This window comes from Podarcis pityusensis (genome assembly GCF_964106645.2).
Source record: "Podarcis pityusensis genome assembly, chromosome: 6".
In the NCBI taxonomy this organism is placed as follows: Eukaryota; Metazoa; Chordata; class Lepidosauria; order Squamata; family Lacertidae; genus Podarcis; species Podarcis pityusensis.
Genome location: NC_138030.1, coordinates 24,487,430 through 24,509,664, shown reverse-complemented (window position 1 = coordinate 24,509,664; position 22,235 = coordinate 24,487,430).

The window sequence follows — 22,235 nt, the reverse complement described above, 5'->3', positions numbered from 1 at the left end:
TTGTGCCTGGTCAGAATCTGCATCTGAACCATGTGCACCGTCCCCTTCTGGCTCATCACCCTCTGGACTTTCTTTCTCAGCATAAATGCTTAAATCATCTCTCAAAATGTCAGGGTTAGCATGTAAGTGAGTCCATCCGGATTGCTCACAAAATTCAGCGCTCCTACTGAGGACCACTCTTGTAGTATCCCCATCTGGGTTCACGAACCTCCAAGATTTGGCGTGTGGTTCGTACCCACAAAAGATGAGTTTCCTAGCCCTTGGACTTCCCTTTTTCCTTAACGCTTTTGGGATAAGTACATAGGCTTGAGATCCAAACACCCGAAAGTAATTAACTTTGGGCTTCTTTCCATATAAAGCAAAATATGGCGTAGTATCAATTACTGAATTATATACTCGGTTCAGAACATGAGTAGCCGTCTGCCAGGCTTCCGCCCAGTAACTTTGAGGAAGTTTAGCATCAAACAACATAGAGTTTGCCAACTCTTGCAGAACCCTGTTTTTACGTTCGGCCACACCTCCTTCTTGGGGGGAATAAGGTGTAGACAGACAATGCTTAATTCCCTTTTTCTTAAAGAAATTCTGCAACACAGACCCGGTAAATTCTGACCCTCTGTCTGTCTGAAAAGCAAGAACTCTAGTACCAAATTCAAGTTCTACTGCATGAACCCAATTTTTAACTGTTTCTGCAGTATCTGCTTTTGTTTTGAGAGGAAAAAACCATGTAACCTTTGTTTTGTCATCCGAGAGACACAGTGCATACCTCGAACCTCCCATGCTAGCAACAGGCATTGGGCCACATAGGTCCATATGCACAAGTTGGAATACTTTGTCAGATTTCCTATTTGAACTGGGATAGCTGCATCTATGAACCTTCGCCCTTTTGCATGCAGTACAATCCAAATACTTAGTACATTTGTTCAACTTGCACCCTTCTGATAATTCAGGTTGCCTTTTAACATACTGAAAATTAATATGTCCCAAACGGCGATGCCATAAATGAACACAAGAATTATGGGTAGGCGAGTTCACACAACCAGCATGAACCTGTTCAACTTCATCTGGACTTGTCTCAAAATAATATAACCCATCTCTGCATTCCACCTGCAAAAGAGATACGTTATTCTTTGAAATAGTGCAAACCCCATTTTCAAACACAGTTTTAAACCCATTTCTATCAAGTTCTGACACAGACAAAATACACCCCTTCATTCCCTTTAGCACGTAGGCATCAATTTCTGTTTGCAAACACTTCAAAAACACTGTGCCTACGGTCTCTAAGGAACGTTTAGTTGAATCTGCCATTGTCACAACTTTAAGGGTTTGCAAATGTCTGCAATTCTGCAAACGGACACTAGATGGCGCCACCAGGTGGTGAGATGCACCACTGTCGATCAACCAGCGTAGATTGCTGCCTTGGCCACGCCCTTGCATCAACGCCATTGCTGAAGCCATGTGCTGTGTGCTGTGGGAGTAGCCACGACCACCTCCTCTTCTTCGACGTCCCCTGGAACTCCTTGTCTGGTAACTAGGGGTAACGGCCTTGGTGCTGTCTTGACCAGGTTCACGTGTACAATTCCTGATTAAATGGGAAGAGGAACCACAGCGAAAACAGTGTCTAGCTGCAAAAGCATTTACTGTGTTCTCAAACTCAGCATCCCCACTCTTAGGCACAGCATAACTCCCCTTTGAAGACAAACCTCTTTCTCTTTGCCTTTTATCCTGTTCATCTGCAAGTCGAGAAGAAATGTATTCAAGGGTTAATTCAGTTGAAGGCATAGCTTCCAAAGTTAAAGCTAGAGTCTCATAGCTTTTATCAAGAGAAGACAACAATATGTATGACTGCTGCTCCATAGAGAAAGGAATGCCCAGCTGTCTTAGTTGATTAAAGGCAGACACCATTTTGGCAATATGTTCTTTCACACACGCTCCCGGTTGGAGACGTAAATCAAACAAACATCTTGTAGCATGGATCTTGGCCCCCGCAGTGTTTCTGGAATTTAGCCGCTGCAGAACCGTCCAGACCTCATGTGTGTTCTTTAACTCAGAAACATAAGGCATTTGCTCTGGTCCCACTGCCAAAACTAGTAGACCTTGGGCTTTCCTGTCGCGTTTCTGTGAAGCTGCCGCTGCTGCTTTGTCTTCTGCAGACGCGTCTGCAGCTGCCTGTAAAGGCGGTGCTTCAGTACAACTCCACAACTCTTTTGCTTGCAACCAAACCCTTACTCTAGCCTTCCAATCTTGCCAATTTTTCCCATTGAGTCGCGTAAATGGGACAGTAAAACTTTCCTGGGACTCTGCCATCCTCCCTGGGGCTTAGGAACGATACTCACAGACCTGTAGACCGTCTCCCAGCTGCTGAGGTGGCTCCTCGAGGAATAAGACGTCTTCCAGCGAGTACAAACTGCGCAGTGCCTCTTTAAAACTTTTCCTAGGCACGTTGCAGGACTCAAGCTGCTTTGAAGGCTTTCGTTGTCGGCAACCGCTTCTGTCTTCGCTCCAGTCCTTTCATAAATCACTCTGAACTGCACTCCTTATCTCCTTCTTGACGTACAAACATCCATAACCTGTCCCATTAAACTTTAATTAGTTTAATGCTAATCAAATGTCCAGTGCGCTTCCGATGCGACAATGTCCCATTACAGCAGAGCATTTCGCACAGCGGCTCAAGAAGGGCTGGAGAGTCAGCATCTTTTCAATAAAGGGATCTTGGAGCAAGCGGTTTGAAACTCAAATAAAAGGTTTATTTACACAAAACAAAAAACCCTGGTGAAGAATCACACATATCAGCAAACACGCCCCAAAAGAAAAGGGAAGGGGGAGGGGACAAACACACGAGTGAGCTGACTATTTATACAAACTCACATTCCTGGAAGCTTAACGACCTCCAGCTGCTCAGTGACTAGAGCGTCTTGATTAGAGCTTCTTAACCCTTTAATACCAACACTCCAGAGGTAGCATGGGAGGAAGAATACCTGGCTGCTGTTTGCTTTATTGATAACATGGCTGACTGCCATTAGTGGATATAGGCTTCCATTGAGTTTTAAATTCAAACAAATGGTTAATAATAATAATAATAACAACAACAAGAATAAAATTTATTTGTATCCTGCCCTCCCCAGCCAAAGCCAGGCTCAGAGCAGCTAACATCATATAAATAAGACAATATGCATAATACAATATACAATATGCAAATAAAATAACATTCAATAACATTCAACATTCATTAAAATAATATAGAATGGTTAGGTCCCTTTAGTAAGTAGTTATGTCTTTTCTTACCCGAAGCCCAAAGATACCTGTGGCTATCTACCACAGCACAGAGAACAGCCTTTTTTTTTGAAAGGCTGTTGGTCCTTGCCTGGTTTAAAGATAAAGAACCATAAGAAGGGAGAGCAGGAGGGACCATGAAGTTGTCCACTAGCTGTTAACAGCTGGATAGCAAACTAAGCAGGCACACAACCTGGTCACATTCATACATGCTATGATGAGATGAATTGTATTTCTATTTAAATGTCTTTCTAAATTTGCACCTATTTGTGTAGACATACAAATTAGCACATGCAAATTTTATGTGACTTGGTCCACTCTCCTTTTGGGTGAAGCTTAAGTAGCTACTGTGCCAATTCTGCTGAGCTGCACTCATCTGAAGCGCTGTGAAGCCACACTGTTCTACCTTCTTTAAGGTGCATGCACAGGCGTTTTTGAAATGCAGAAAATCTAGAACAAGCTCTGATCAGGGAAATCACTACTTCAGTGCAACCTCAGCCATGAACTCATGAGGGCACTATTCATATAATCCACGCCTCCCCCCCCCCCCCGTTCCAATTATTGGTTCAATAGGATTGACCTACTGTAGAGGTTTTTTGTAATAATAACTGCAATACATGTATGGGAAGCTCTTTGAGCATTTATACATTATTTCCAGGGCTTCTAAAGTGGGTGGTGCTACACCCTAGGATGTGGAAGGTGGTTACATACCGTCCAACATTTCTCCAATGAAAATAGGGATGTCCCATTCTACAATGATAATTTTACTATTTATACCCCACACATCTTACTGGGTTGCCCCAGCTTCCAACACATATAAAAGCATAATAAAAGAGTACATATTTTAAAAAGCTTCCCTATACAGTGGTACCTCTGGTTACGTACTTAATTCGTTCCAGAGGTCCATTCTTAACCTGAAACTGTTCTTAACCTGAAGCACCACTTTAGCTAATAGGGCCTCCTGCTGCCGCGGCGCCACCAGAGCACGATTTCTGTTCTCATCCTGAAGCAAAGTTCTTAACCTGAAGCATTATTTCTGGGTTAGCAGAGTCTGTAACCTGAAGCGTATGTAACCTGAGGTACCACTGTAGAGGATTGCCTTCAGCCGGCTTGGGTGCTGGATAACTCCATACCCTCCAACATTTATCCAATGAAAGTAGGGACCTCCTAAGGAAAAGTGGGACATTCTGGGATCAAATCAGAAAATGGGACAGCTTCTCTAAATCAGGGATGTCCCTGGAAAATAGGGACACTTGGAGGGTTTGTGGTTGTGAAGGTGCCAATGACTTGAAAAGCTGGTAATACTGGATCAAGTTCATCATTTTTGTTGAATTAATTAAACTAAACAGTTTAATTCAAATTTAGACAAATGTATGATTAACTGTTACTATTTATAATGTTTGTGTGCTATTATCTTCCTTTGTGGGCCATGCAAACCATTATTCTGAATAATACTTTTTATGGTGTAGGGGGCACTAGGGATGAGTTCATGGAACCAAGTGGGTGGTGTCTGAAAAATCTTTGGGAACCATTGTGCTATATCATTGAGAAATACAGTGGTACCTTGGTTCTTAAACTTAATCCGTTCCGGAAGTCCGTTCCAAAACCAAAGGATTCCAAAACCAAGGCATGCTTTCCCATAGAAAGTGATGCAAAATGGATTGATCTGTTCCAGACTATTAAAAACAACCCCTAAAACAGCAATTTGACATGAATTTTACTATCTAATGAGACCATTGAGCCATAAAATGAAAGCAATAAACAGTGTACTGCAGGCACACAATCATTCAGTCAGTAGCTGAACTGGGTTCCACACAGTCAGGAAAACAAAAAGAGCCGCAAAAACAAAAATGCAAAACAAATAGCAAAAACAGTCAGACCTCAGCGTAACACTCAAAACGGAAGCGTGGCACTCAAAACAGAAGCGTAACACTCAAAACAAAGCACGTTCGGCTTCCAAAAAAAGTTCGCAAACCGGAACACTTACTTCCAGGTTTGCAGTGTTTGGGTTCCAAGTTGTTTGAGTACCAAGGCATTTGAGAACCAAGGTATCATTATATTATATGTATTATATGTATATGTACATATTTATATGTATTATAATTAAATGCCCCCTGCTCAGTGTGATTCACAAAGGAAATGCACAATTTTCTTTCTTCGGTGATTATCAATTGGTGTCTTTCAAATGTCAATGGTACCCTGTGCAAGGCCAAATTTTGGTGCCCCCCACCTCTCGCCTTCTGTTCTGCTCAACGTATTACATTCTAATTGTGATACCTGGCAGCACCCCTTAGTCTTGGCACCCAGTGCAGCAGAACTAGTCATGCTGCCCTAAATCCACCACTGGTGTCCACAAGGGTGGGATTCAGGTTTGGATCTGTGTAATGGAGTGTCTGTTGTCTTTGTCCATGGAGTTTTCTTGGTAGGGATACTGGAGTGTCTTACCGGTTCCTACTCCAGGTGCATCACGTTCGGTCAAAACTCTCCACTATGACCTGTCTGTCTTGGGTGGCCCTGCACAGCATAGCTTATAGGGTACAAGGAGAAGGAGACAACAGAGGACGAGATGGTTGGACAGTGTTCTCAAAGCTACCAACATGAGTTTGACCAAGCTGCGGGAGGCAGTGGAAGACAGGAGTGCCTGGCGTGCTCTGGTCCATGGGGTCACGAAGAGTCAGACACGACTAAACGACTAAACAACAACAATAGAGTGTCTCATTTGAAGTCCTGCCATCTATGAACTTCTCACTACCTATTATCAGCCTTGCTGCCACTAGACTGTGCTCCTATGGTTCTTTGCAACTGCTGCCATTTTCTCCTGCTTTGATTCATAACTCCAGCTCAGGTTTGATGATGAGAGGTAAGTCTCTTCTATTATTCAAGAAAAATCTATGCCTTCTGACTGCCACCTGAGCTCCTCTCCAACACAGTAAACTAGCAATACAGTGGTACCTCGGGTTGCAGACGCTTCAGGTTACAGACTCCGCTAACCCAGAAATAGTACCTTGGGTTAAGAACTTTGCTTCAGGATGAGAACAGAAATCGCGTGGCAGCGGCGCAGTGGCAGTGGGAGGCCCCATTAGCTAAAGTGGTACTTCAGGTTAAGAACAGTTTCAGGTTAAGAACAGACCTCCGGAATGAATTAAGTTCTTAACCTGAGGTACCACTGTATGTATAAAATAGTTCTGATTACAAAATACATGTGTGTGTGTGTGTCTGTGTGTGTGTGAATGAAGTATATGCACTAGACAGTGGATATTTCCAACCTGCCCAGCCTAATGAAGGTTGTATTTTCCTACTTTTTTGATGTGGTTATGATCACAATGCTGTAGAAAGACAGGCTGGGACAAGATACAGCTGCATCTGGAGTGGGGGAGGCATTCTTTTCTGTGGTCGTCTGATGGATTATCCCAGTCAACTCAGAAGTAGTTTGGGGTCCAGGACTTTGAAAGTGAGAGATTCCCTCCCCCTGCCCCCACCTTCTGTCTCCAGCTCTCTTGGGATTTTTATTTGAGTCACATTACACTCACTGCAACTTCAGATCAGTTGTAATCTGGCTTTAATAAGGACTTTATTTTTATGGGTATTATTCTTGGCTGAGGGGGGATTCCTGAGAGCTTTGTTGTCAGACTCAGAGCAGAGGCAGCCATGAAATCTCAGCGCCGAGGGGAGATGGAAAGGCAAGAGGTGGATGCAGTCATCCCTAAACGTCGGTAGTTGGAAACTCACTCCAGGGTCAAACAGGAGAAGAAGGTCCCACTGCTCTGAATGAAGAGAACGTGGTGAGATTTCCCGTAGTGGAATAAAAACAAGATCAGGACAGGATTGCCAAATTAACATTTTAGAAACAGGGATGCTGTGAAAAGTATGATATGTGTTCCCTATAGTTCTCTGTTGCCACACTCACCAGATTCAATTGCTCTGCATGCATGCTCCCTGTTCTTTTCTGTGATGAGGAATGGTGTGCATATGTTCATTGTGGGCATGGCACATATTCATTCCCCCCCCCCCAGTTCAACATCTGTAGATGAATGAATGGAGGGGATGCTCATCAAATTTTCAGATGGCACCAAACTGGGAGGGGTAGCTAATGCTGCAGAAGACAGAATTGGGATTCAAGATGACCTTATCAGATTGGAGAACTGGGCCCAAACTTACAAAACAAATTTCAATAGGGACAAATGTAAGGCTCTGAATATGGGCAGAAAGAACCTGCTGCACATATATAAGATGGGGGACACTTAGCTTGCCAGGAGTACATGTGGAAAGGATGTAGAGGTCTTAGTAGACTACAAGTTAGATGCAGTGTGATGCAGCAGCAGCAGCAGCAGCAAAAAAAGCTAGTGCTGTTCTAGGCTGCATCAACAGAAGTCTGCTGTTCCAATCAAGGGACGTGATAATGTTGCATTCTGCCTTGGTCAGATCCCACCTAGAATACTGTGTCAAGTTTGGGGCATCACAATTTAAGGAGATTGACAAGCTGGATCGTGTGTGGAGGAGGGAAACCAAGATGATCAAGGGTCTGGAAACCAAGTCTTATGAGGAACAGTTGAGGGAATTTGGTAAAGAGGAGACTAAGAGGAGATGTGATAACCTTCTTCAAAAGGGCTGTCACAAGGACAATGTAACAAACTTGTTTTCTCCTGCTCCAGAGGTTAAGACCTGAACCAATGGTTTCAAGTTACAAGAAAAGAGATTCCGACTAAACATCAAGAAGAACTTTCATGCACATGAAAGCGCATACCAATAACAAACTTAGTTGGTCTCTAAGGTACTACTGGAAGGAATTTTTTATTTTATTTTGTTTCGACTACAGCAGACCAACATGGCTACCTACCTGTAACTAGAACTTTCTGACAGTTAGAGCTGTAGGACATGGGAATGAACCCACTCGGAGAGTTGTGGACTCGCCTTCCTTGGAGATTTTTAAGCAGAGGCCATCTGTCTTGGCTGGCCATCTGTCTTGGAAGTTTTAGTCGAGATTCCTGCATTGACGGGGGTTGGACTAGATGACTCTTGAGGTTCCTTCCAACTCTACAATTCTACGAGTCTAAACTTCTGCTTTTTTGTTGTTCTTTAAAAAACATCCTCATAATTTTCTAGGCAAATGTGAAGTTTTTGGAGTATATGCCAGACCTTTAAAATGCTAACCCTCATTAAAGGGACAGTCATTTGGGAAGCCTTAGGCTCCCCACATTTGACTTTTCCACAGCCTCCTGTCAGTGTTGGCCAGAATAAATATTACAAGAGAAAGTGTAATTTAGACCAGAGGTAACCAACGTGCATTCCCAATCCCTGTGTGGTCCCTGGTGCATCCTGAAGGGACAGAATTTTAGGCTGGCAGATGGCAGACTCAGAAACAATAATAGGTAGAGCCAGAGACAAAAGTGTTATGGGTTAACTAATTGGAATGAAGACTACCCTGCTTCAGTACTGGTTTTGGCTACCTCAGATTAAAATTCCCAGCCATATGCAGATCTACTCATAAATAACTCCTCCTTGTGGTTGATATCTCAGACAACCTCTTTTGGAGCATTCATTCTAGACTGATTGTCAGGCATGTAGACTTAACACTGTGAAAAGCAGTATGTCACTAGTATCTACTGTAGTCCTAAAGATTTACAACTACTTTGTAAGAGAAATGGGTAGCTGAGGACTTCATTCAGTGCACATGGTTATTTAGATTAGTTTAACAGCATGTTTATGGATATGATCCATCCAAGTTTAACACTTTTTAGTACTGATTTCAATAGGAAACATTTAAATGCATTTTTAATTTTTGTATTTAAATACACCAGACATAACAGAAAGTAAGTATGCATGGGATCACTTTGTGCATGTGAGAAAGAAGCAAACATACTTTCTTGCTAACTATCACTTCTGCAACCCTCGTTCTAACATACAAATAAAAAATAAAAAATAAAAAGCTACAGGTGAAGAGAAAAGGTAGACTTTTTCCTGGGCTTCTAAGTGCTTTGGGTTTGGTTAGAAGGAGTCTGTTGGCTAGCTGCAGTATGTTGTGCTTTCGTTTTTTCCATATGTGATCCCAGCCTAGGGTCACTTGAGAACTGTCCAAGTGATGACTTCAGCAAGAGGCTTAAGCAAATTGGGATCAGGCGCTGAAGGAAGAATTCTGGTTGTGGTCAGTCTGTCTGTCTGTGTCTCTGGAAATGAAAACAAGTTAAGAGAAACTGACAACAAATTTAAGATCATGAATTTATTAGTGACAGGCAATGAATTTATTGGGAAAGGAGAAAAACTCCCAAAGATCCTGTATTTAATATTTCTTGCCTTATATGGCCATGCAAAAATATCTTGCTTTTGCTAATGCATCATTTGGGGCTGTTTGCATGCTTTAGAAAATCATTTTTACAGACTTGGAGGGGCATCTGTATCTTTCATGAGGAAAGTTGTGGGATTCATGATCTCACACCTTTTCCCCAACTAAGAGTTCCCATGTATGTACGGGAGACATCTCATCTCTTTCTATGATCAGCATTGATGAACAGATTTTGAGGCACAATGTTATTATTATGTTTGCAGGGCAGGGTGATGGGGCAGGCCTATTCTCTAAGCATTAATATCTCCAGGGCATGGGATTATTGGAAAATGACAAATAGCCAGGCAGGCAAAGAAAATATGAAAACTGATGCAATAGAGGGCCAGCCAAGATTTCTGTTCATATTGCAGTGACCAGAAGAAATTTACATTGGAAAAACCCTTCTGCCTCCAGGGCTGAATGTTATGAACTTTCCAAGGTTTCTTTTTTTCTTTAAAAGAAAAAGGACCAAGACTACAAAAATAGGTAAGAGGGCTTTTCTACATTGTTTCTTATGAAGTATATTTTAGCAGGATAAGAAACAGTGGTGCTGAGTACTGCAGCAAAGATGAAGGCAGATGGACCATCCATGCCAGCACAGTCTACTCTGAATGGCTACTCTCCTCCAATGTCCTGATACCTGAGTTTCATAAAAGTGCAGTCCTATTCTCAAGAACAGTTGAGGTAGTTGATATGTTTTGCCTGGAAAAGATGTCTGGAGGCAGTTTGAGGATGGATGGTGGCTAACAGATTGAGGTTGAATCCTGACAAGACAGAAGTACTGTTTTGGGGGGACAGGAGGTGGGCAGGTGTGGAAGACTCCCTTGTCCTGAATGGGGTAACTATGCCCCTGAAGGACCAGGTGCATAGCCTGGGAGTCATTCTGGACTCACAGCTGTCCATGGAGGCGCTGGTCAGTTCTGTGTCCAGGGCAGCTGTTTACCAGCTCCATCTGGTACGCAGGCTGAGACCCTCCCTGCCTGCGGACTGTCTCACCACAGTGGTGCATGCTCTAGTTATCTCCCGCTTGGACTACTGGTGCTACCTTTGAAGGTGACCTGGAAACTACAACTAATCCAGAATGCAACAGCTAGACTGGTGACTGGGAGCAGCTGCCGAGACCACATAACACCGGTCTTGAAAGACCTACACTGGCTCCCAGTACGTTTCCAAGCACAATTCATAGTGTTGGTGACCTTTAAAGCCCTAAATGGCCTCGGTCCAGTATACCTGAAGGAGTGTTTCCACCTGCATCGTTCTGCCCGGACACTGAGGTCCAACTCCGAGGGCCTTCTGGTGGTTCCCTCACTGCGAGAAGCCAAGTTACAGGGAACCAGGCAGAGGGCCTTCTTGGTGACACCCGCCCTGTGGAACGCCCTCCCACCAGATGTCAAAGAGAAAAGCAACTACCAGACTTTTAGAAGACATCTGAAGGCAGCCCTGTTTAGGGAAGCTTTTAATGTTTAATAGACTATTGTATTTTAATATTCTGTTGGATGCCACCCAGCCAGATGGGCGGGGTACAAATAATAAATTATTATTATTATTATTATTATTATTATTATTATTATTAAGAATGACAGGTCATATGACAGCCATCTTCAAATATCTGAAGGGCTGCCACATGGAAGATGGAGCAAGCTTCTTTTCTGCTGCTCCAGAGGGTAGGACCCGAATCAATGGATTCGAATTACAAGAAAGAAGATTCCAACTAAACATGAGGAAGAACTTTCTAACAGTAAGAGCTGTCTGACAGGTGGCAGGTTCTCTTTCACTGGAGATTTTAAATCAGAGGTTGGATGGCCATCTGTCAGAGATTCTTTAGCTGTGATTCCTGCATTGCAGGGAGTTAGACTACATAACCCTTGAGGTCCTTACAATTCAAACTGTGATTTAAATTGTACTACTCTTAGCGCGATTGTGATATGGATGAGAGCATAAGTCTCCTCTGTGCATAAGTATACTAATCCTGCTCAATAAACATACAGTCATACCTCATGTTACGTTTGCTTCATGATACGTTTTTTCAGGTTGCATCCCTCGGTGACCCAGAAGTACTGGAAAGGGTTACTTCTGGGTTTCTCCGCTCACGCATGCACAGAAGCGCTAAATTGTGCTTCGTGCATGTGCACAAGCACCAGATTGCGCCACACACTTGCGCAGATATGGCACTTCAGGTTGCGGGCTTTTCATGTTGTGAACAGGCCACCGGAACAGATCCCGTTCGCAACCAGAGGTACCACTGTATGTGAATCTCCAAGTGTGAATAGCTGACACCTTGCCCATTACTGCCTGTATTCAGGCTGTAGTCGCTCGTTCTCTCCCTTTCTCTCTCTCTCACACAACAGCGTGCAGCCCCTGACCACCCGCTCACCACCATCTGCAGTCATCAAGGGCAAAAAGTTGCTTAGTTAGGCCTGCTGCAAATGTTGAGCTACTGCAGTATCAAGTATCCAGTAGGGTCCACAGATCTTGTTCTCTGTCATTCCCTTCTCCTTGTGCCCTCAATCTTTCCCAACATCAGAGTCTTTTCCAGGGAGTCTTCTCTTCTCATGAGGTGGCCAAAGTATTGGAGCCTCAGCTTCACGATCTGTCCTTCCAGTGAGCACTCAGGGCTGATTTCCTTTCTGGATAGGTTTGATTTTCTTGCAGTCGGTGGGACTCTCAAGAGTCTCCTCCAGCACCATAATTCAAAAGCATCAATTCTTTGGCGATCAGCCTTCTTTATGGTCCAGCTCTCACTTCCATACATCACTACTGGAAAATCATAGCTTTAACTATACAGATTTTTAATTAGGAATGATTTAATGTTTACCACTGAAAAGCAGTGCTGAGGACATCTTTGTATTGACCCATACTGTAGACAGACAACCTAGCTTCATGTAGTGTATTGTAAGCTCAGAAACACAATGCGATCACTTGAAAATTCTTTCCACAGGATGGAGATCTATCAGAAAGTGTCAGAGGGTTTTCCTAACGTGACCCAGAATCTTGATAATCGACCTCTTAAAGCAATGCACCAAGTGGGTACTAGTAGATAGCTACTATGACTAAAGCCTTAGTAGAATGGAGCAATTAATCTTTTAGATATAGAGACTGTTGACATGAAATTACCCTTCCATAGCCTCATGATGGGTTCACATCACAGCCTGGCTTCATATTTTTCCATTTCTTGAACACCAAATTTGAAAAAAATGAAAGTCTTATTTTTCACAAGAATACTTAAAGAGTGGGGACAGATTGTACAGTACAATTAATCCCACATAGTACATAACTTAATTGGAGGAAATTAAATCAAAGGTTATTTCATGCTGAACTCTTAACACATTTGCTTTTCTTTAAGGTCACAAATCAGTTCTGTTTAATCAGATAGAGCAAGTATCATTTCTGTTGTTTTCCTGAACATCTTTTACCCAGAAAAAGTCTCAGCTCCCAGCACGCTTATCCTAAGATTGACCTAAAGCTGGACCCCATCCCCTGCTTATCCCACAAATAAACCATGCATAGATTTTCATATATCTGATAAAAAAATATTCATGACGGCAAGAACCTGGAATTTTAACAAGCCTTTTTATTATCAAGCCAAGCACAAGCTTTATCTGCATTTTGGGTTATTAATAGGTTTGTTCTAATTCCCTTTTAGCTTGAGGCCTTGCGTGACCCTAATACTATATTTTACAAGGTAGTTTACAATTGTGCTTTTTTTTTTTTTTTTGGTGTGTCTGTGAATTTTAATTCTACTGGCTTCTGTGCTGAATCCATGGGCTTGGATTGGTCCAGTTTCCCCAATAAATAACCAAACAGAGACAGCAACAGAGTGTGGTTTATTCAGATACATGGTTTAATTTCTAGGCAAATGATTTATTGTCTGTACACAGAGACAGCAGCTGGAGAGCAGAAGACCCACTGGCATGGAAAAGGCCAGGACTCACAGACCTTCCACTCCACCTCCATCTGTTGGCCATCACCCTCTTAAGGTTGCTATTTTTATGTCTCAGAATAACCCAAGAGTCAACATTATAAATGAAGTGTACAACATGGAAGGCCTTTGGGGGAGGGAAAAAACCCCATCAAAAACCTTAACCCTGACCACAATTTGGCTGTACGTTCTGTGTTTCTCTGAAGACATTTCACAGCCCATATATACACATACCATACATTTTCAGCCATCGCAGAACATTAACCAGCCTTCTAATATTTGCCGTATCTGCTGTTGTCACATATATTTTACATACTGCACAAACATTTGGCCTTGCTTCTTAAAAAATAAATAAAGATAACTCAAACCATGCTTACATCCCTGTTCCCAGCTGCCAGCTCTGAGAATGCTGTTGTGTTTGTGCACTTCACTATCAGCAGTTTTTCCTCCCATTAAGCTCCAAAGTAAATCAAGATCGGGAGGAGATTGACTTTATTTACTTTGCAAAAGTTTCTGGTTCTTATGCATACAGATAAAAGCTTGACCTGATTCTACTGCGCTCAAAAAATTTCAAGAACCACATGTTAAGTCAAAAGGTTGGGCCAGGGGTAAGGTTGAGGAGAAATCTGATTCAGTTCACAATTTAAAGGTGAACTTTCCTACTTTGCAGTTTCTGAAATGAGATGTGGATTGTAACATAGAGACCCTTCAAAATTCACACTGACTCCTCTGAATTTTGCATTGTAGCTATCTGATGTGAACAGAAATGTCTCTGCTTGTGCAAAGTGTGCATATAAATGCACATGTTTGTGAAACATAACATACCAAATGCATTATGTCAGGGGAAATCGCTTTTTAAAAATGTGTATATTAGGCAAAAATACATGAGCAAATGTGTAAATTTAGAAGAAAAATCACACTAAAATGCTGGTGAATTTTCACGAGTACAATTAACAATGATGGTATGGTGTGGTGCTTAAGAGCGGTGGACTCGTAATATGGTGAACCAGGTTTGTGTCTCCGCTCCTCCACATGCAGCTGCTGGGTGATCTTGGGCTAGTCACACTTCTCTGAAGTCTCTCAGCCTCACTCATCTCACATAGTCTTTGTTGTGGGGGAGGAAGGGAAAGGAGTTTGTTAGCCACTTTGAGACTCCTTAGCGTAGTTTAAGTGGGATATAAAATCCAAACTCTTCTTCTTCTTCAAACATGCTTAGTCTGAATGTGGTCAGTGTTTGGATGGAAGATTGTTAGCAAACCCTATACGCCAACTTGAGATCCACTGGAAGAAAAGTGGAAACTAGCTGTAATCACAGAATAAGTGCATTTTCATTTCTTCTGAGTAATCTCTGGGAAGAATTTTTAGGCCAGGGAGTGGAAGTTCCAGGCAGGTTAGTTTTAGAAATTAAGCACTGCCTGTCATGACTTGTTCACATGTTTTAATAGTAATGGTGGTATTAAATCCTGAGATTTTACACTGCACAGTGCAGAAATATGAACAAGCTCTCAGCTGCTTCTTATCCTTGAAGAAGCATCTACATTATGCAAACTTTCCCAAGCTCTCTTCAGGACTGTTTGTCTGCGTGCTCATTAACACTTACCAGCTCTCTTTCAATAGTCCAACAGCTATATGTGCAAATGGCTTCAGGACATGGATTTTTAGCTGCAATTTTTCACGCTTTCCAACAGCTGGTTTCAGACTATTTGAGGTGTGTGCAGAAGTGCCAGGATTGTTAGCAGTCTTATAAATATAAGGGACAACTCTGGTTCCCCCCTCCCTTTAGTGCACGTGAGTCTAAGGAATGGGTGACAGTTTACATGCACTCCTCCTACAAGTGGGCTGACAGAGAGTTAAACTGTCCAAGTAAAGTGACTATTTATTGGGGACATGAGCAAGGGCTCAAGTAAACACACACATGATAATAGAAGAAATGATTGGGGAAGGACTGTAGTTCAGTGGGAATACATCAATCCTTGGCATCTGCAGGTACAGCTGGGAGAAAAATCTGTCTGAAACCCTGGAAAGCCTCTGGCTGTCAGTGTGGACAATACTGAGCTTGGTGAAGCAGTGGTCAGACTCAGTTTAAGACAGCTTCCTGTGATCTGCCTTGCATGCAGAAGGTTGCAAGATGAATACTCCATATCTACAGGTAAAGGCCCTGCCTGAAACCCTAGAGAGCAGCTATCAGTCAGAATAATGCTGAGCTAGATGGACCATTGGTCTGATTCAGGAAGGCAACTTCCTATGTTCCTATGAAACCTATAGTTTAGATTGCTAGCTTGTGCCTGTATTGTCCACATGATATGTGTTGGAATCTAAAAGGAATGCTGCCTCCATCTTTTCCCAAAGGATCAAGGGACAATGACAACCTAGTGCAAACGTGAACTAAGCAAGTCTCGTTCATGCATACCTGAAGCCTTTGATAAATTACATTGACACGCACAAGTTTATGGTCTAAAATCTTAAGATCCTTCCCTACAGATCCTTTTGGGTGTTAAGATCAGCAGAGGGGAGCATCTTCATACTTCTATTGCCTCAGAGGTTTGGGATGTGTGTGATCTGAAAGAGGGCATTCTCTGTAAGGTAAAGGTAAAGGGACCCCTGACCATTAGGTCCAGTCGTGACCAACTCTGGGGTTGCGGCGCTCATCTCGCTTTATTGGCCGAGGGAGCCAGCCTACAGCTTCCGGGTCATGTGGCCAGCATGGCTAAGCCGCTTCTGGCGAACCAGAGCAGCACACGGAAACGCTGTTTACCTTCCCGCCGGAGCGATACCTATTTATCTACTTACACTTTGACGGGCTTTCGAACTGCTAGGTTGGCAGGAGCAGGGACTGAGCAACGGGAGCTCACCCCGTCGTGGGGATTCGAACCGCCGACCTTCTGATAGGGAAGCCCAAAAGGCTCAGTGGTTTAACCTACAGCACCACCCGCGTCCCCTGGCATTCTCTGTGGAAGCCCCTAAATTGTGGATCACTCTCCACGCAGAGCTGTATCTTGCAACCACTTTATACAGTTTTCAATGGATGCTGGAGACACACCCCTGTACCCTGGCCTTTGACACTTGGATGCATAATTTTAGGAGCTGCCCTATTTTTGTGATTGTAAGTCGTTTTAAATTATCTAGGGCTATGAAGAGAGAGTGGCTAAAGAAAGATCCTAGGGTGAAAATGCCATTGCCTGTGCATGATACAATAGGTTTAAAGGATTCTAACAGCATTCTAGTCTTTCACCAGCAAGTTGACTATTCTTCCGACTACTTGACCCAATAGGCCCAGCTTTCGAGGACATTTATCCTCTAATCCCCTTTCCACTTTCAGCCTTGATCTTGGCATTGCCTTGTGGGCTTTTGTATTCTGGGAAACAAGCACCCTTTGTTTGCAGGGGAAAAGAAAAACAAGATCAAAAATTATTCTGGCCACAAAGGATATGATTTGCCTCACTGCAGCTGCAGGTTTGTAACATGAGCACTGATTTTTGTCTCTTGTTTCTAATTACTATACTGCACTGTATATTATCAGGCAGGGCTATTTTGGTGAATTCTAAGCATAAAAAGTGGAGAAATTAAAGTTACCGTTTGTGAAAATGCCTCTTTTTCAAAATTGATTGGAATAGTCTTTAGTAAGAAAAGACTTCACTCGGAACAGGACATGAGGTTGTAGTCCTACTCAGGAGTACATGCTAGTCCTAAGTCAGAGTAGATCTGTTGAAATCCATATACAGTGGTACCTCGGGTTACATACGCTTCAGGTTACAGACTCTGCTAACCCAGAAATATTATCTCGGGTTAAGAACTTTGCTTCAGGATGAGAACAGAAATCGTGCTCCGGCAGTGCGGCAGCAGCAGGAGGCCCCATTAGCTAAAGTGGTGCTTCAGGTTAAGAACAGTTTCAGGTTAAGAACGAACCTCCAGAACGAATTAAGTACTTAACCCGAGGTACCACTGTACCTAAGTTAGCCATGTTCAGTAACTTCCATGGGTCTACTCTGGGGCAAGCATTGGCTACCATCCATGATGTATTTTACAAGAACCCCAAAAGTGAACAGAGAACCCAAATGATTGATGTGTGTGACTGTCATGGTACTGTAGCCAGGTGATCTTGCGGAACTACAGCACTCATCATCCAGGGCCATTGGTCATATTAGCTAGTACTGATCGGTGCTGAAGTTCAGTGACATCTGGAGGGCCACAGGTTCCTCATCCCTAGCACCACCACCAACCAACCCTGGATTGTGATCACCACCTTACAGTTTCCACATGCCACCACTTTCCAAATCACCTGTCACAACACTCTTCCTCTATTCCATCCTCCCAAAAACTCCATTCATCCAAGCTTTTTATTTGTTGATCCCCAGGCCATTGCCCCTGCCACCACCCTTAGCTGTTGGAAATCTATTGGCCTCCAGGTGTTGATGGACTCCATTCTCAACAGGCTTAGCCAGCTTGGCTAATGGTCAGAATGATAGGGATTGTAGTCCAGCAATATCTGCAAGACCACAGATTCCTCTTCCCAGTTGTAAATTCAAGCAATCTGCAATGCCATACTTTACTGCACTCCATTTTGCTTGCCTCTATCTATCTATCTATCTGTCTATCTATCTATCATCTATCTATCTATCTATCTATCTATCTATCTATCTATCTATCATCTCTCTCTCTCTTCATTATGGTCAATGACCAATATTGGCTTGCCACAATCATTGCCACTTACACTGGTAATCAATAGGGAATGGCAGGCCAGGGGCTGATGTTGTGGAATGGAAATACAGCAGTTGGAAAGATGTACCTTTTTGACCTAATAATGGTACCTAACTCTGACGATGGCTCAGTAATTTGTGTTTAGTTTGGTGGGGTAGAACAGGGTGTATTAAGAACCACTGAAGAGCCCAATAATCCTCCCAGGATTTATGCTTTTGACTCTGCTTCTGTAGGCTTCGATTAGTCTCACTTAAATATCACTGATGAAAACGAGAAGGGTTGTTTGTGAAGCCAACGTTTTCACAGCTTAAAGGGATTGTTACAAATGTCACCCTATTTTTCTCTCTTGTTATTTTGGGGATTTGGCAAAGAGGCCCCCTTAAAAGTAGGCCACCGTGTCCTTTCCTATGGTTCATTATGAGTGGGCTGCTAGGAAAACTCTCGACTGCCAAAGCCTCTATTTTGGTTTCCTTTTTGCAGCATGAGGGCAGAGTTTCCTGGAGGTATCGCTTTAACCAGGGAATTCTCGTGATAGTCTGTAGTATATAATTTTAACTTTGAATAGTAAAAAAAGAAAGAAGAATCATAATCCATAACGTCGCTTTGCTATATGCATTTTCTATAGCTGTGTATAGTATTGTTGGCGTAAGTAGCAACTATTCTATAGCTAAGGCTGCATGACAGTCTTTTCTGTATGGTGCCCTCTTTAACAAAGCACACTGCTTTCCGAGTGGAGGCTGCCTGAAGAATTATTTTTCTTGCAAAACACTGGAGTAGAATTCACTTGGACACTTCTGAATTATGAAAGAATGAAAAAAAAAGCACATTTCCTGTGGGAAGACAAAAAAAGTGCTTGAGACACATACAGCCACAACAAAAACAGCTAAAAGCTTGAAACTGGGCTTTAGGGTTGAAAAGAACCTTTATCTGAAGGGAAATAAACAAGAGGAAACATAGTAGAAAAAAGTGGCAAGTGGGGTGCCACAGGATTCTGTCCTGGGCCTGTTGTTGTTCAATGTCTTTTCAAATAACTTGGATGAAGGTATAGAGGGGATAGTCATCAAATTTGCAGATGACACCAAATTGGTGAGGTGTAGCCAATGCCACAGAAGATCGAATCAGGATTCAAAATAACCTTAACACAATCTTCCTCAACTTTGGGTCCCCAGATGTTGTTGGACTACAACACCCATCATTCCTAGCTGGCAGGACCAGTGGTCAGGGATGATGGGAGTTGTAGTTCAACAACATATGGGGACCCAAGATTGAGAAAGGCTGCAAACTGAAGTTCAGTATGGACAAATATCAGTTTCTACACTTATGCAGGAAGAACCAGCTGCAAAAATATAACATGGGGGACACTTGGCTTGCCAGTAGTATGTGTGAAAAGGATCTAGAGATCTTAGCAGATCACAAGCTTAATATAAATCAACACCCTGCCCTGCATCCCCTAAGCTAGGCTGTTAGCTTGTGCAGTAGATGATGTTGCCCTGCCAGCAGTACTGAGGAAAGATTCAATTGCCATTCTGGAGTGTTCTTCATACATGGAATGTGTGGAGATGGCGCCATCTTGTCGTTTACCCCAGGCAGGAAAATGTCTTGGCCCAGCCATTCACAGCTGGTGGTGCTCTTTCGCTGACCTGGATTTCCAATGTCACTTATCACTACCGGTTACCAAGAAAGAGAGGAGCAAGGCAGGTTGCTGTTGCACCTACACCATGCCAAGCTCCCACTACTGGGTCAAAGTACACTTTACACACTCTTCGGCATTCTTTTCCTTGCCATATATATATTTTTAAAGACCAAGCCAGCTTGGGCACACTGCAGATATTGTTAATATGGTTGCCATATTCACAATATAATAAAAGGCTTTTATTATGTGTAGGGTACTTCTGTACACAGTTTCCCTCGAAGTCTTAACGTGCATCTGAGATTAGAAAGCAACACAACAACTATGCCCTCAGAAACTCTTAAGTTATTCCTGGCTCCCAAGAACATGACTATCCTCATGCTATATTCTGATCCCCATGCATCTGGGTGCACACTAATGCATGCAATAGGGCGCTAAATGATTCACATCTGGTTGCACCCGCTGCATATGTTTGCTTACAAATGCCAGGCAGAAAAACCAATTTACATGTGTACAGCACCAAGCTTGCTCTTTAAAAACTAATAAAACCCTGCTGCATTTCTAAGTTACTGATTGTAGAAAAGACATCTGGTTTCAAAATAATAAAATTATGCTTTAGAACTTTTTTTTTAAAAAAATGCCTAGAAATCATCAGGATTTTGAAAGTAGAACACATGAAAGCATGTCCTTTTCTTTAATTTTATCTTTTGGAGTGGCCCTGTTCTCATCTAGCAGGCTATGTTCATTCTTAAAAGACAAATAGAAAAATAAATGTTTGAGCTCCATTTGTTTTAGTTGTGAAAACAAATGCGAATCCAAATCAATGAGTTCTATGTGGACATTTGCTCGTTTTTAATTTGTTTGATATGTTTGATTCATTTTTCATCTGTTTCCACTGGAATGAGACATTGAAAGAGTCTGAAATAGCCTGTACAAGTAACAGAAAGGTTACAAGGAGGGCAGAAGATGAGCAAGCAAACGGTGAAACTGACAGATATAATATGAGGCCGATCACACAGGGGTGCAGTTTGAAACATGGCAGGCCTGATGCCAGGGGATTAAGAGAATGAATGGAAACACTATGCCATTTGGATGGCAAACAATGAAGGGTATTATTGAAAGTAATGCAATTCTTATGAATGGAAATTGAAACAAATGAAAATAAAATGGCTGGGGGAAATAAATGGGAAAACCTCAACAGGAAATGGTCTACCCATAACAATTGGGTTATAATGCCTTACCACCCAACCAGATCGCCAATGACTACCACCGTTTACAAAACAAAATTGGTCTTCTTGGGAACATTGGGAATGTTGAAATATTCCAGTATGACTATCTCTGGGCATTCCAGTACTACACCTGATACCACCTTAGGTCTTGAGGAGGGAGTTAGGTAGTGGGGTGACAGATGAGATGCACCCACAGAATACCTGTTCTGTTTCTATGAATCAGTACCAAAAGTAACCTCTCAAATCTGGTTCCCAAGGGGACTGGTCTCCTGAGGGATGGAATCCTGATGGATAAAGGTGACTTCCCCGGGAGCACCACACTGGAAGGCTTGCTAATATGATAGCCTAGTTCCCCAAAGTTGGGGGATGAACCAGAGGAAGGAAAATTATTGCAGCATATCAAGCTTCTTCTGATCTGAACACTCCATCCCCTGCACCACACTCCCCTCTCCCTAGGATTGTTGGAACAGGGTTCCCCAGTTGCCTCCTTCCCCACTTCTCTCATTCAGTCACCTGTTCCAAACCTGTTGGCTGCTGAAAATCAGATAAGGAATGCTACCAGAGTGATCCAGCAAAATGGGTTTAAATGGAGTTGAGAGCAAAGCAGATATAAAAATAATGCAGATGTAGGAGATATAGTAAAAAAATGACCTGTGCATGAGATGTAATAAATAATATTGCTTCTTCTTTTTTAATCAGGAGGAGGCTGTTGTAAATTGATTAATTCTGCCTTATAAATTTTCTGTGAAAACACAAGCCTTAGGGGGTGTACCTGCTGTTCACTGTTCTCGGTCTGCTAGGACAAGGGCTCTTTCTCTAGCAGATGGGTGAGTTTTAATGTTGCACAACAGAGGGATGCAATGCAACAGTTGCACTAGCAGAAACCCATTTTGCAACAGATTGCACAATCCACCGTGCAAGAAAGTCACCAACGACTTGCTTATGCATTCTCTTATGCAACAGTTCTGCTAGTGCAAAACATTTCGGCAGCAAAACAAGTGTGTGACAATGTAACCTGAAGTTCTGCTTCCCCTCTTCTCTTCTCTCGCAGCCTTACGTGATCACCGCCTCCCTAAAACCCTTTTGCTCCTTCTTTAAACATCTACATAAACACAGCTCAGAAAATGATTGGGATGTGGTCCAAGTTTTGTGAAGCCAGGCTGGTGGAAA